This window comes from Hyla sarda, chromosome 2 (genome assembly GCF_029499605.1).
Source record: "Hyla sarda isolate aHylSar1 chromosome 2, aHylSar1.hap1, whole genome shotgun sequence".
In the NCBI taxonomy this organism is placed as follows: Eukaryota; Metazoa; Chordata; class Amphibia; order Anura; family Hylidae; genus Hyla; species Hyla sarda.
In genome coordinates, this window is record NC_079190.1 from 337,315,883 (window position 1) to 337,329,662 (window position 13,780).

At 44.6% G+C, this 13,780-nt stretch overlaps 1 protein-coding gene across 1 annotated transcript in view; it reads right to left on the reverse strand.

The window, feature by feature from the left end:
• CDK18 (cyclin dependent kinase 18) overlaps window positions 1-11,056 on the reverse strand; it is a 222,569-nt gene extending 211,513 nt beyond the window's left edge. The window contains exon 1 of the mRNA XM_056558054.1: window positions 10,428-11,056. The gene's annotated coding sequence lies outside the window, so the exon portion shown is untranslated. The remainder of the gene's footprint in view (window positions 1-10,427) is intronic.
• Between the last annotated feature and the right edge of the window lie 2,724 nt (window positions 11,057-13,780).

Sequence of the window (13,780 nt, forward strand, 5' to 3'; positions counted from 1 at the left end):
TAGGATTTTAATAATCAGGCCTTAGGCCTGACAGGAGGCTTTTTTCCTATTACCCCTTGTGAAAATGAAAAATTTGGTGTAACACCAGCATTTCAGGAAAAAAACAAACACATTTTTAATTTTCACGTCCAACTTTAACGAAAATTCGTCAAAGACCTGTGGGGTGTTAAAGCTCACTATACCCCTTGTTACGTTCCCTGAGGGGTGTCGTTTCCAAAATTGGGTCACACGTGGGTGGTTTTTGTTTGTATTCATGTCAGAACTGCTGTAACTATCAGCTACCCCTGTGTAAATCACCAATTTAGGCCTCAAATGTACATGGTGCTCTCTCACTCTTGAGCCATGTTGTGCACCCGCAGAGCATTTTACGCCCACATATGGGGTATTTCCGTACCCAGGAGAAATTGCGTTACAAATTGTTGGGGTCTTTTTCTCCTTTTACCTTTTGTGAAAATGAAAAGTATGGGGCAACACCAGCACGTTAGTGTAAAAATTTGTATTTTTTACACTAACATGCTGGTGTACCCCCCAACTTTACCTTTTCATAAGGGGTAAAAGGAGAAAAATGCCCCCAAAATTTGTAACACAATTTCTCCCGAGTACAGAAATACTAATATGTGGCCCTAAACTGTTGCCCTGAAATACAACAGGGCTCTGAAGTGAGAGCGCTCCACCCACATTTGAGGCCTAAATTAGGATTTTGCAATAGGGGCAGACCCAGAGACAAGAATGGCGCCTGTCTCCACCTAAACCCTACGGCAGTGTTTCCCAAACAGGGTGCCTCCATCTGTTGCAAAACTCCCAGCCTGCCAGGACAGTCAATGGCTGTCCTGCAATACTGGGAGTTGTTGTTTTGCAACAGCTGGAGGCTCCGTTTTAGAAACAATGCCGTATGAGACTTTTTCATTTTTATTGGGGGGGGGGGGGGGGGGGTAACTGTGTAGGAGTATGTGTATATGTAGTGTTTTACTTTTTATTTTTTGTCAGTGTAGTGTAGTGTAATATTTTTAGGGTACATTCACACAGTGAATTTTCAGCTGGGAGTTTGAGCATGGCGGAAAATTTGCCGCAGCTCAAACTTGTAGAAGGAAACCCGCTGCAAACCTGCCCGTGTGAATGTACCCTGTACATTCACATGGGGGGAGGGCACCCCAAACCTTCAGCTGTTGCAAAACTGCAACTCCCAGAATGCACAAAGACAGACCGTACATGCTGGGAGTTGTAGTTTTGCAACAGCTGTAGGCACGCTGGTGGGGAACCACTGAGTTAGGAAACAGACTCTAGCTCAGTGTTTCCAACCCGTGTGCCTCCAGCTGTTGCAAAACTACAACTCCCAGCATGTATGGTCTGTCAGTGCATTCTGGGAGTTGTAGTTTTGCAACAGCTGGAGGCACATGGGTTGGAATCATTGAGTTAGGAAACAGACTCTATAGCTCAGTGTTTCCCAACCAGTGTGCCTACAGCTGTTGCAAAACTACAATTCCCAGCATGCCCAGACAGTCAGGGATGCTGGGCGGTGTAGTTCTGCAATATCTGACCCTTCAGATGTTGCAGAACTACAAATCCCAGCTTGCCTGGACAGTCTGGGCATGCTAGGAGTTGTAGTTATGCAACAACTGGGGAAGAACAGTTTGGAGACCACTAAGACTGTCCAGGCATGTTGGGAGTTGTAGTCCTACACAGTGGTCTCCAAACTGTGGCCCTCCAGATGTTGCAAAACTACAACTCTCAGCATGCCTGGACAGTTTTAGTGGTCTCCAAACTGTTCTTCCCCAGTTGTTGCATAACTACAACTCCTAGCATGCCGTATAGTGGTCTCCAAACTGTGCCACTTCAGATGTTGCAAAACTACAACTCCCAGCATGCCCAGAGAGCCTTTGGCTCTCTGGGCATGCTGGGAGTTGTAGTTTTGCAACTTTTAGAAGGCCACAGTGAAGATCACTTACCGGCGATCTTCACTGCAGACTCCTCTGTCGCACTTTCCGGCCGCACTCCTAATGTCTCCACCGCCGGTTCTCCCCCCCCCCCCCCTCGTTTCTCCCCCGCTCTGCCCGCTCTTCGTTCGGTGGGCAGAGCAGGGGAAATGAACTTTAACCCTTCCTCCCCCAACTGCCATTGGTCGTCAGCCTGATCGACCAATGGCAGGGGATAGGAGGAGGTGGCAGCACTGCCACCTTGCTCCTATCCTTTAGCATGGTCAGAGCTGTCTGTGACAGCTCCGATCACTGTTATTTTCCGGGTGATGGGGTCACCAGTGATCCCATTGGCCCGAAATCGCTGCAAATCGCCGGTCTGAATTAACCGGCGATTTGCAGCGATCGCCGACATGGGGGGTCCACGGAATGCCTGCTGATAGATATGAGGAAAAGGGGGTTTAACCCCTTCCCGACCTATGACATACCTGTACGTCATGGGTGGCAAGGTGTTCCCGACCCATGACATACAGGTACGTCATGAACATTTTTGCCGCTACTCGCGGTATCCCGCAGCGCCCGGAAAGATGGTGGCTATCACTGCTTGCCAGCCATCTTACCGTGCGACCACGGTTTCATCCCCCCCCCCCCCCCCCCCCCCCCAGCGATCGCTGCTATCAGCTGGTCAAATCTGACTAGCTGATAGAAGCGTTTCGCTATCAGAATACTTAGCAGCGCGGTGTGTGAGTCCCGATCACGGGGATCGGGACACACACCGCTCTGCTAAGTGTCCCTGACCTGTCCCCCGGTGTCACTTACCCGTCCGAGCGGTGTCCTGAGCGGTCCCGGCGCGAGCGGCGTCCTCCATGCGGTCCCGGCGGCGCTGCGTCCCGGAGGTGAGTTTCCGGCAGCAGGGCGGCATCTTCATTGGCAGCAGTGAGATCGCCGTAAAACTGCAACTCCCAGCATGCCCAGACAGCCTTTGGCTTTCTGGGCATGCTGGGAGTTGTAGTTTTGCAACATCTGGAGGTCCTCAGTTTGGAGACCACTGTATAATGGTCTCCAATCTGTGCTCTTCCAGATGTCGCAAAACTACAAATCTCAGCATGCTCAGTCTGTCCAGGCATGCTGGGAGTTGTAGTTCTCTAACATCTGGAAGAGCACAGATTGGAGACCATTATACAGTGGTCTCCAAACTGTGGACCTCCAGATGTTGCTAAACTACAACTCCCAGCATGCCCAGACTGCCCAAGCATGCTGGAAGTTGTAGTTCGGCAACATCTGATCCTTCAGATATTGCCGAACTACAACTTCCAGCATGCCTGGGCAGTCTGGGCATGCTGGGAGTTGTAGTTTTGCAACAACTGGAGGCACACTAGTTGGGAAACATTGTCCGTTTCCTACCTCAGTGCCTCCAGCTGTTGCAAAACTATAACTCCCAGCATGCACTGACAGACCATGCATGCTGGGAGTTGTAGTTTTGCAACAGCTGGAGGCACACTGGTTTGGAAACACTAAGTTTGGTTGCAAAACACTTGAAAGTTTATTACTTAACTTAGTGTTTCCAAACCAGTGTTCCTCCAGCTGTTGCAAAACTACAACTCCCATCATGCACGGACAGCCAAAGGGCATGCTCGGAGTTTGCAACAGCTGGATGTTTGCCCCCTCCCCCCAATGTGAATTTACAGGGTACACTCACATGGGCGGAGGTTTACAGTGAGTGCTGCAAGTTTGAGATGGCGCAAATTTTGCGCTGCAGCTCAAACGTCCAGCGGCTAACTTGCTGTGAACCTCTGCCCATGTAACTGTACCCTAAAAACACTACACTGACACTAACCTAAAATAAAAAGTAAAAAACATACATATACACATATCCCTACACAGCCCCCCCTCCCCAAAAAAATGAAAAACGTCTGGTACGCTACTGTTTCCAAAACGGAGCCTCCAGCTGTTGCAAAATAATAACTCCCAGTATTGCCGGACAGCCATTGACTGTCCAGGTATGCTGGGAGTTTTGCAACAGCTGGAGGCACCCTGTTTGGGAATCACTGGCATAGAATACCCCTATGTCCACCCCTATGCAAATCCCTAATTCAGGCCTAAAATGCGCATGGCGCGCTCTCACTTTGGAGCCCTGTCGTATTTCAGGGCAACAGTTTTGGGACACATATGTGGTATCGCCGTACTCGGGAGAAATTGCCTTACAAATTTTGGGGGGCTTTTTTTTCTTTAACCCCTTATGAAAAGGTGAAGTAGGGGTCTACACCAGCATGTTAGTGTAAAAAAATTAATTTTTTACACTGACATGCTGGTGTTGTCCTATACTTTTCATTTTCACAAGAGGTAAAAGGGAAAAAAGCCCCCCAAAATTTGTAATGCAATTTCTCCCGAGTACCGAGATACCCCATATGTGGGCGCAAAGTGCTCTGGGGGCGCACAACAAGGCCCAGAAGGGAGAGTGCACCATGTACATTTGAGGTGATTTGCACAGGGGTGGCTGATTGTTACAGCAGTTCTGACAAACGCAAAACAATAAATATCCATATGTGACCCCATTTTGGAAACTACACCCCTCACGGAATTTAATAAGGGGTGCAGTGAGCATTTACACCCCACTGGTGTATGACAGATTTTTGGAACAGTGGTCTGTGAAAATGAAAAATAAAATTTTTGATTTGCACAGTCCACTGTTTCAAATATCTGTCAAACGCCAGTGGGGTGTAAATGCTCACTGCACCCCTTATTAAATTCCATGAGGGGTATAGTTTTCAAAATGGGGTCACATGTGGGGGGGGGGTCCACTGTTCTGGCACCATAGGGGCTTCCTAAATGGGACATGCCCCCCAAAAACCCTTTCAGAAAAACTCACTCTCCAAAATCCCATTGTCGCTCCTTCCCTTCTGAGCCCTCTACTGCGCCCGCCGAACACTTTACATACACATATGAGGTATTTCCTTACTCGAGAGAAATTGGGTTACAAATTTTAGGGTGATTTCTCTCCTTTTACCCCTTGTAAAAATTCAAAAATTGGGTCTACAAGAAAATGCGAGTGTAAAAAATGAAGATTTAGAATTTTCTCCTTCACTTTGCTGCTATTCCTGTGAAACACCTAAAGGGTTAAAACACTTACTGAATGTCATTTTGAATACTTTGGGGGGTACAGTTTTTATAATGGGGTCATTTATGGGGTATTTCTAATATGAAGACCCTTAAAATCCACTTCCAACCTGAACTGGGCCCTGAAAAATTACGATTTTGAAAATCTTGAGAAAAATTGGAAAATTGCTGCGGAACTTTGAAGCCCTCTGATGTCTTCCAAAAGTAAAAACTTGTCAATTTTTTTATGCAAACACAAAGTAGACATATTGTATATGTGAATCAAAATGTCATTTATTTGAAATATCCATTTTCCTTTCAAGCAGAGACTTTCAAAGTTAGAAAAATGCAAAATTTTCAAAATTTTCATGAAATTTTTTGATTTTTTACCAAGAAAGGATGCAAATATCAGTGAAATTTTACCAATAACATAAAGTAGAATATGTCACGAAAAAACTTTCTCGGAATCAGAATGATAAGTAAAAGCATCCCAGAGTTATTAATGTTTAAAGTGACAGTGGTCAGATTTTCAAAAAATGCCCAGGTCCTGAAGGTGAAAATGGGCTGGGTCATGAAGGGGTTAAAGGGGTTATCCAAGCCAAAACTTTTTTTTTATATATCAACTGGCTCCGGAAAGTTAAACAGATTTGTAAATTACTTTGATTCAAAAATCTTAATCCTTGCAATAGTTATTAGCTTCTGAAGTTGAGTTGTTTTTTTCTGTCTAACTGCTTTCTGATAACTCACATCCCGGGAGCTGTGCAGTTCCTATGGGGATATTTTCCCATCATGCACAGCTCCCGGGACGTGACATCATCATTGAGCAGTTAGACAGAAAACTTCAGAAGCTAATAACTATTGAAAGGATTAAGATTTTTTAATAGAAGTAATTTACAAATCTGTTTAACTTTCCGGAGCCAGTTGATATATATAAAAAAAAAGTTTTTGCCTGGAATACCCCTTTAACTCTGCCTATGGGGAATGGGGGGGTTAACCCCTTAAGGACCGGAGTTTTTTCCGTTTTTGCATTTTCGTTTTTTGCTCCTTGCCTTTAAAAAATCATAACTCTTTCAAATTTACACCTAAAAATCCATATGATGGCTTATTTTTTGCGCCACCAATTCTACTTTGTAATGACGTCAGTCATTTTGCCCAAAAATCTATGGTGAAGCGGGAAAAAAAATCATTGTGCGACAAAATTGAAAAAAAAACGCTGTTTTGTAACTTTTGGGGGCTTCCGTTTCTACGTAGTACATTTTTCGGTAAAAATGACACCTGATATGTATTCTGTAGGTCCATACGATTAAAATGATACCCTACTTATATAGGTTTGATTTTGTCGGACTTCTGGAAAAAATCATAACTACATGCAGGAAAATTAATACGTTTAAAATTGTCATCTTCTGACCCCTATAACTTTTTTATTTTTCCGTGTATGGGGCGGTATGAGGGCTCATTTTTTGCGCCGTGATCTGAAGTTTTTAACGGTACCATTTTTGCATTGATAGGACTTATTGATCACTTTTTATTCATTTTTAAATGATATAAAAAGTGACCAAAAATGCACTATTTTGGACTTTGGAATTTTTTTGCGCGCACGCCATTGACCGAGCGGTTTAATTAATGATATATTTTTATAATTCGGACATTTCCGCACGCGGTGATACCACATATGTTTATTTTTATTTTTATTTACACTGTGTTTTTTTTTTTATTGGAAAAGGGGGGTGATTCAAACTTTTAATAGGGGAGGAGTTAAATGATCTTTATTCACTTTTTTTTTCACTTTTTTTTTGCAGTGTTATAGGTCCCATTGGGACCTATAACACTGCACACACTGATCTTCTATGTTGATCACTGGTTTCTCATAAGAAACCAGTGATCAACGATTCTGCCGGATGACTGCTCATGCCTGGATCTCAGGCACTGAGCAGTCATTCGGCGATCGGACAGCGAGGAGGCAGGTAGGGGCCCTCCCGCTGTCCTGTCAGCTGTTCGGGATGCCGCGATTAGCCGCGGCTATCCCGAACAGCCCGACTGAGCTAGCCGGGAACTTTCACTTTCACTTTTAGCCGCGCGGCTCAGCTTTGAGCGCGCGGCTAAAGGGTTAATAGCGCGCGGCGCCGAGATCGGCGCTGCGCGCTATTAGAGGCGGGTCCCGGCTTCACTATGACGCCGGGCCCGCCATGATATGACGCGGGGTTACTGTGTAACCCCGCGTTATATCAGAAGAGCAGGACCAAGGACGTACCGGTACGTCCTTGGTCCTTAAGGGGTTGAAGGGGTACTCCGGTGGAAAACTTTTTTTTTTTTTTAAATCAACTGGTGCCAGAAAGTTAAACAGATTTGTATATTACTTCTAATGAAAAATCTTAATCCTTCCAGTACTTATTAGCTGCTGAGTACTACAGAGGAAATTCTTTTCTTTTTGGAACACAGTGCTCTATGTTGACATCACGAGCACAGTGCTCTCTGCTGACATCTCTGTCCATTTTAGGAAGGTTCTTAAAATGGAGATGTCAGCAGAGAGCACTGTGCTCGTGATTCGTGATTTCCACTCTGCCTATACCTAACGGGGAAGGAGGGGGGGGGGGGGGCTCTGCTGCCTATACCTAAGGAGAAAGGGGGGTTAACTCTGTTTCTATACCTATTGGGAAGGGGGGGTTAACTCTGCTGCCTATACCTATTGGAAAGGGTGGGGGCTAACCCTGCTGCCTATACCTTTGGGGAAGGGGGGTTAACTCTGCTGCTTATACCTCAGGGAAGGGGGAGTTTACTCTGTTGCCTATACCTGCAGGGAAGGGGGGGGGGGGGGGGTTAAATCTGCTGCCTATACCTATGGGGAAGGGGGGCTTACCTAACTTTATACCTGGATGCCTAATTACTTACCTACATACTAGGCTATATAACTACCTACATACACAGCTACCTAACTATCTACCTACCTGGCCTTCATACATGGCTGCCTAACTACCTAGCTAGTCCTCTACCTACCTGGCTTGTCACATACCTACATATCTGACTTCCTGATCTACCTACCTAGTTACCTATTTACCTGGCTACCTACCTACCTACCCTTTTACTGTGCAGGACACCAAGGAGGGCATTATTACAGTTTGTGGGCCTATATATGGAAAGATTGTGTAGAGGAGAAGAGGGCACTGGAAAAATGCAGAGTCTGACATGTTTTTCCTGCAGATGTTAAGAGATCCACATGGCGGTCTTATCCGGACGGAGAAGAAAAGGAAAGAGGACGTCGCTGATCAGAAAAGACATAATTGTGAGTCCCAAAATGTAACAGTAATCACTTATATGGCAAACACATCCTGTGTACAGATGTTATCTACTGCCATATGGTCCTGTATATAATCACTTATATTGTATACAGATAATTTATAGTATACTGGTCTGTGTATAGTGGTTTTATTAAGTACAATATAGTGGTATTATCCAGTTATTGTGTGGTGGTATATATTTACTCCTTGTATATCAGTATTATTGGTCATGGAAATTTACCTACGTAAAAGTGTTTCTTACATATATAATTTTTAGTTTATTGTGTGTGGGATTTGGGTGGAATAGGGGCGTGGCAGAAGATGGACGAGCTTCAGAGCCTAGCAGGGGCCCTTGCCTTTTTTTGGTTTGGGGGCCCCGAGTGTTGTCGGTCCACTTCCTATAGAAAACATATGCTATATTTTTTTTTATCCCCCATAGGGGACTATTAGATGCAATCCTTTGATTGCATACACTGAACAATGCTATGCCATAGCATAGCATTGATCAGTGTAATATGTGCTTTATTGCTCCAGCCTGGATGTCAGGCATGGAGCAATCAATCGATGATCGGACAGTGAGGAGCAAGGTAAGGCGTCTCTCGCTGTTCTCTCAGCTGTTTGGGACGGCACGATTTCACCGTAGCGGTCCCCAACAGCTCTGCTGAGTTAGCCGGCAGTATTTTCACCCGGTTTAGACGCAACTATCAACTTTGGTTAATAACAGGGTTAATCAGTGAGATCAGCGATGTCCAGTATTAGCTGCGGGTCCTGGTTGCTGATGGCAACCAGGACCCAACAGACACGAAGCGCGCTCAGCTCCTAAGCGCGCTTCACATAACAGGAGCTGGCCACGAGCATAAATATATGTGCAGGGTTGTTAAGGGGTTAAAAAATAAAAGTGCTAATAGTTTATTTTTTATCAATTAACAATATGCAACGCAAGTGAACAGAAGAGAAATCGAATTCAAATCAGCAATTGCTAAGACCACCCTTCAAAACAGCATCAGTTCTTCGAGGTACACTTGCACAGTTTTTCAAGAAGGGAGGTTGTTCCAAACATCTTGGAGAACTAACCACATATCTTCTGTGTTTGTAGGTTTGCTCAAATATTATTGTCTTCTTATATAAATATTCATGTAAGTCCACACAGACTCGATGATGTTGTGATCAGGGCTTTATGGAGACCATATTACCCCTTCCAGGGCTCCTTGTTTTTTGTCACTGTCATGAGAAAACCTTTTGATATGTCAAAAGTTTAGATCGGTCAGGATTTCAGTGCTGAGCAGCAGAGAGCTTTACTTTCAACTGGGCAGACTATAATGGAGTCTGTCTGTTGAATGTGCTTCACCCGGCTATATCTATCACTTGGTGTGGTTCTCAGTACTGAAACTCCAACCAATCAAAACTTTTGACATCTCTGCATGACTTCAAAACCAATTCCACAAATAGGACCACATCTCTTGCTCCAGAGGGTGGCGGATGCAAAAAAAAAAACAGATGGACCAAATTCTAGTGGACGTAGTAGATAGAGGAGATCAGTCCGGCATCATATTTAGTGCATCTTAAGGTTTATTCAAATAGTATGTACATGAAAATAGCAGCAATGTTTTGATCCTTATATAAAGTGTGTCTTTGTCAAGCTCAATGTTTGCCTGACATAAAAAAAAACGTTATGCTAGTAACACTTTAATGTATGTTTTGGGTCATTGTCCTGTATAAATTTGGAGCCAATCAGACACCTTCCTTATCAGTCAAACCATCACAGTATTTCCAGCTCTGGTCCAAGTATAAAGGTCTTTTCCCCATGACAGCATTTCTAGCTGAAGTCCCAGTCCAAAGGTCATCAACCTGTGACAGCATTTAAAGCTCTGGTCCCAGTCTGGAGGTCATCATCCTATGACCACAAAGCTCTGGTTCATTTCATAGGTCATCACACCATCACTGCATTTCCAGATCTTGTTGCTGTATAGAGGTCATCAACCAATCACAGCATTTAAGTCTAAAAACTGTCATTGTTGCCAATAGCAACAAATCACATTTCTTGTGTCCCTCTGCATGGAACCTATATATTGAATGTGTCCCTGGGGGTTTCTTAATGCTGCTTGTGTGGGTGAATATATCTTAATACATTGAGGATACTTACTTGCCTTTCTTCTCAGTGTCTGACTCAGAGGTCGATTCTATCCCATGACTTCTTGTAGGTGCCAATGGTGATAGCTTGACTTGTTCTGCACAGGTAATTGTCTCTAAGTATATTGAGCTTCTCTAGTACAACGCCAAAATAGTACTCACTGTTCAGGATCTTCCAATTTTACTGAGGTAACTTTTTGTAGAATGGCACAGGATTCTACACCATTGCCCTTCTGAGATGCATTCCTACTGGCACATCCAGATGCGTATCCCACGATTTGTAGATCAGTCTGCTAACTAGAGCGGGACCTTGGCCAATTCAAGGTTACAAAACAACGGCAGCTTTACTGAGGCAGACAGATGTTAAAGTCTTTACAGTTCAGTTAGGCCCAAGGAGATGACCAGTGACTTTCTGGCTCAGTGGGGCTTGTAGTGGACTTGGACTCAATTATGAAGTCCCACGCTGACTTTAGATTGACAGACTTGACTATGCTGACTAGACTTCTCCCCTGTAATTGTGCTTACCAGGCTTTGACTTTCATCTGAAGGGGGTTCACTGATGATGGAAGCGTGGCTGTGTGGTTAGGCCTTGGTCTCCCTTAGGACACCAGACACTCTCATGTCTTCACTTCACTGCACCTCAGACTCATCTGACTAATCTAGCTTCTCCCTGCTATATAAGGGAGCAATTTGGAGGACTCCCATAGGTCACCAACAAGTCACCTGGTCACTGGCACCTTCCCTGGTTACACAGACTTAGCAACAACACTTAAAAGCACATTAACATGAATATAATACATTAACTATTTATACAATAAAAGGGATGATGACAGTTCTAAGGAGTGTGGGGGCAAGGGGACTGGGACTGACTCCACCTGATAGGACCAATAGTGTACAGAAGGGTCACTTCTGTAGGGGGCCACCACAAACTCCCCTCTTAAATGAAGCCGTCCTCAGCATACAGTCCTTGAGGGCGGACTAAGAACAAGGCCACTGGCCCAAGATGAGGATTAACAGTTCCTGGGGCATTTTGTGAATGTCCTTCACAGGGCTAATAAACTGGGGAGAGTTCATGTGGCATTTAATGTAATGTCCTTACATACTCAAAAAACAGGGTATTCAACCAGGATGGAATCAACAATTGACGATGTGAGTTATTTTGGCTTTACAACTGCTTTGTTGCGGACAGGGCTGCCATCAGAACAGAAATTTCGGGGCCCCTCACACAGTTCAAGGCCTGCCCCCCCGTTCCATGTAGAGATACATGGAGGAGGTGTGCCGGAGGGTACAGACGTCAGCTTCCACCAAACCGCCGGGGCCTGTGCAGGATAGGGGATAAGTTATTTTTCACCAGACTACTCCTTTAACAGAGGGGCCTACCCAAACTATATTGAAGCAACTATTAACAGAGGGGCCTACCCAAACTATATGGAAGCAACTATTAACAGAGGGGCCTACCCAAACTATATAGGGGGCTCCATCTAATTTGGGTAGGCCCCTCTGTTAATAGTTGCCCCTATAGTTGTGGTAGGCCCCTCTGTTAATAGTTGCCCCCATAGTTGTGGTAGGCCTGGGCCCCTCTCAGAGAGGCCTACAACTATATGGAGGGGAAAACTATTAGCAAAGAGGGGCCTACAACAACTATATGGTCCGGGGCACAATTTGCCACTATATAGTTGTTGTACGCCCCTTTCTGCTGTTAACCGTTGCCCCCAATGCTGTATCAATGCGCAGCGCAGGGGTGTATCTAGAAACCACAGGGCCCCAATGCAAAAAAATTACCTCGGGACTCCCTAACCCTCCCTGCTGACCCCCCCCCCCCCAGGGCCCGGGCATTTTATAATAAGCAGCCCATTTTTTTGGTGGGGGGCCGACTGCTGAAACCCCCACCGATCACCTCGGTTGAATTGTTTCTCTTCAGCTGTTGGATAGCTAAAACTCCCATCATGTCTGGAGAGCCTCTGGCAATGGGAGTTGTAGTTTTGTAACAGCTGGAGAGACACAGATTGGACACAGTTTTACCCATCATCACTGCAGAACTTATAAGTGACTACAGCTCTGATGGGACAGTCAGGAGAACACACAATGATATCAGTGACCTAAGTGACGTCTTCTGCCTTGAGTGATATCTTCTCTGTTATCTTTTCTTCTTCATCTGGTCCAGAGACCAGGTCTTCCTCCAGCTCCATCTTCTCTGCAGAGTCTGACATCCAGACATCATTGGCTCACTTTGTCAGCAGATCCTCATCTTCTGCATGAAGACAGTAATCATTATAACCCTGCCAGAAAGTGTACCCTAAATAAAATACTGCTTACACTGTACCCTGAATATAATACTGCCACATATTGTACCCTGAATATAATACTGGTATACACTGTACCCACTAAATATAATCCTGCCACACACAGTACCCTGAATATAATGCTGCCCCACACTGTCCCTTAAATATAATACTGCTATAAACTGTACCCACTAAATATAATCCTGCCACACACTGTACCCTGAATATAATACTGCTATACACTGTACCCTGAATAAAATACTGCCCCACACTGTACCCTAAATAAAATACTGCCCCACACTGTACCCTGAATATAATACTGCTATACACTGTACCCACTAAATATAATACTGCCACACACTGTAACCTGAATATAATACTGCCACACACTGTATCCACTGAATATAATACTGCTATACACTGTACCCACTAAATATAATACTGCCCCACACTGTAACCTGAGTATAATACTGCCATACACTGTACCCTGAATTTAATACTACCACACACTGTACCCTGAATATAATACTGCCACACACTGTACACACTAAATATAATCCTACCACACACTGCACCCTGAATATAATACTGCCACACATTGTACCCACTAAATATAATCCTGCCACACATTGTACCCCCTGAATATAATACTGCCACACACTGCACCCTGAATATGATACTGCCACACACTGTACCCACTAAATATAATCCTGCCACACGCTGCACCCTGAATATAATACTGCCACACATTGTACCCACTAAATATATTCCTGCCACACATTGTACCCCCTGAATATAATACTGCCACACACTGCACCCTGAATATAATACTGCCACACACTGTACCCACTAAATATATTCCTGCCACACACTGTACCTCCTGAATATAATACTGCCACACACTGTACCCACTAAATATAATCCTGCCACACACTGTACCTCCTTAATATAATACTGCCACACACTGTACCCCTGAATATAATACTGCCACACACTGTACCCACTAAATATAATCCTGCCACACACTGTACCTCCTGAATATAATACTGCCACACATTGTACCCCTAAATATAATACTGCCACA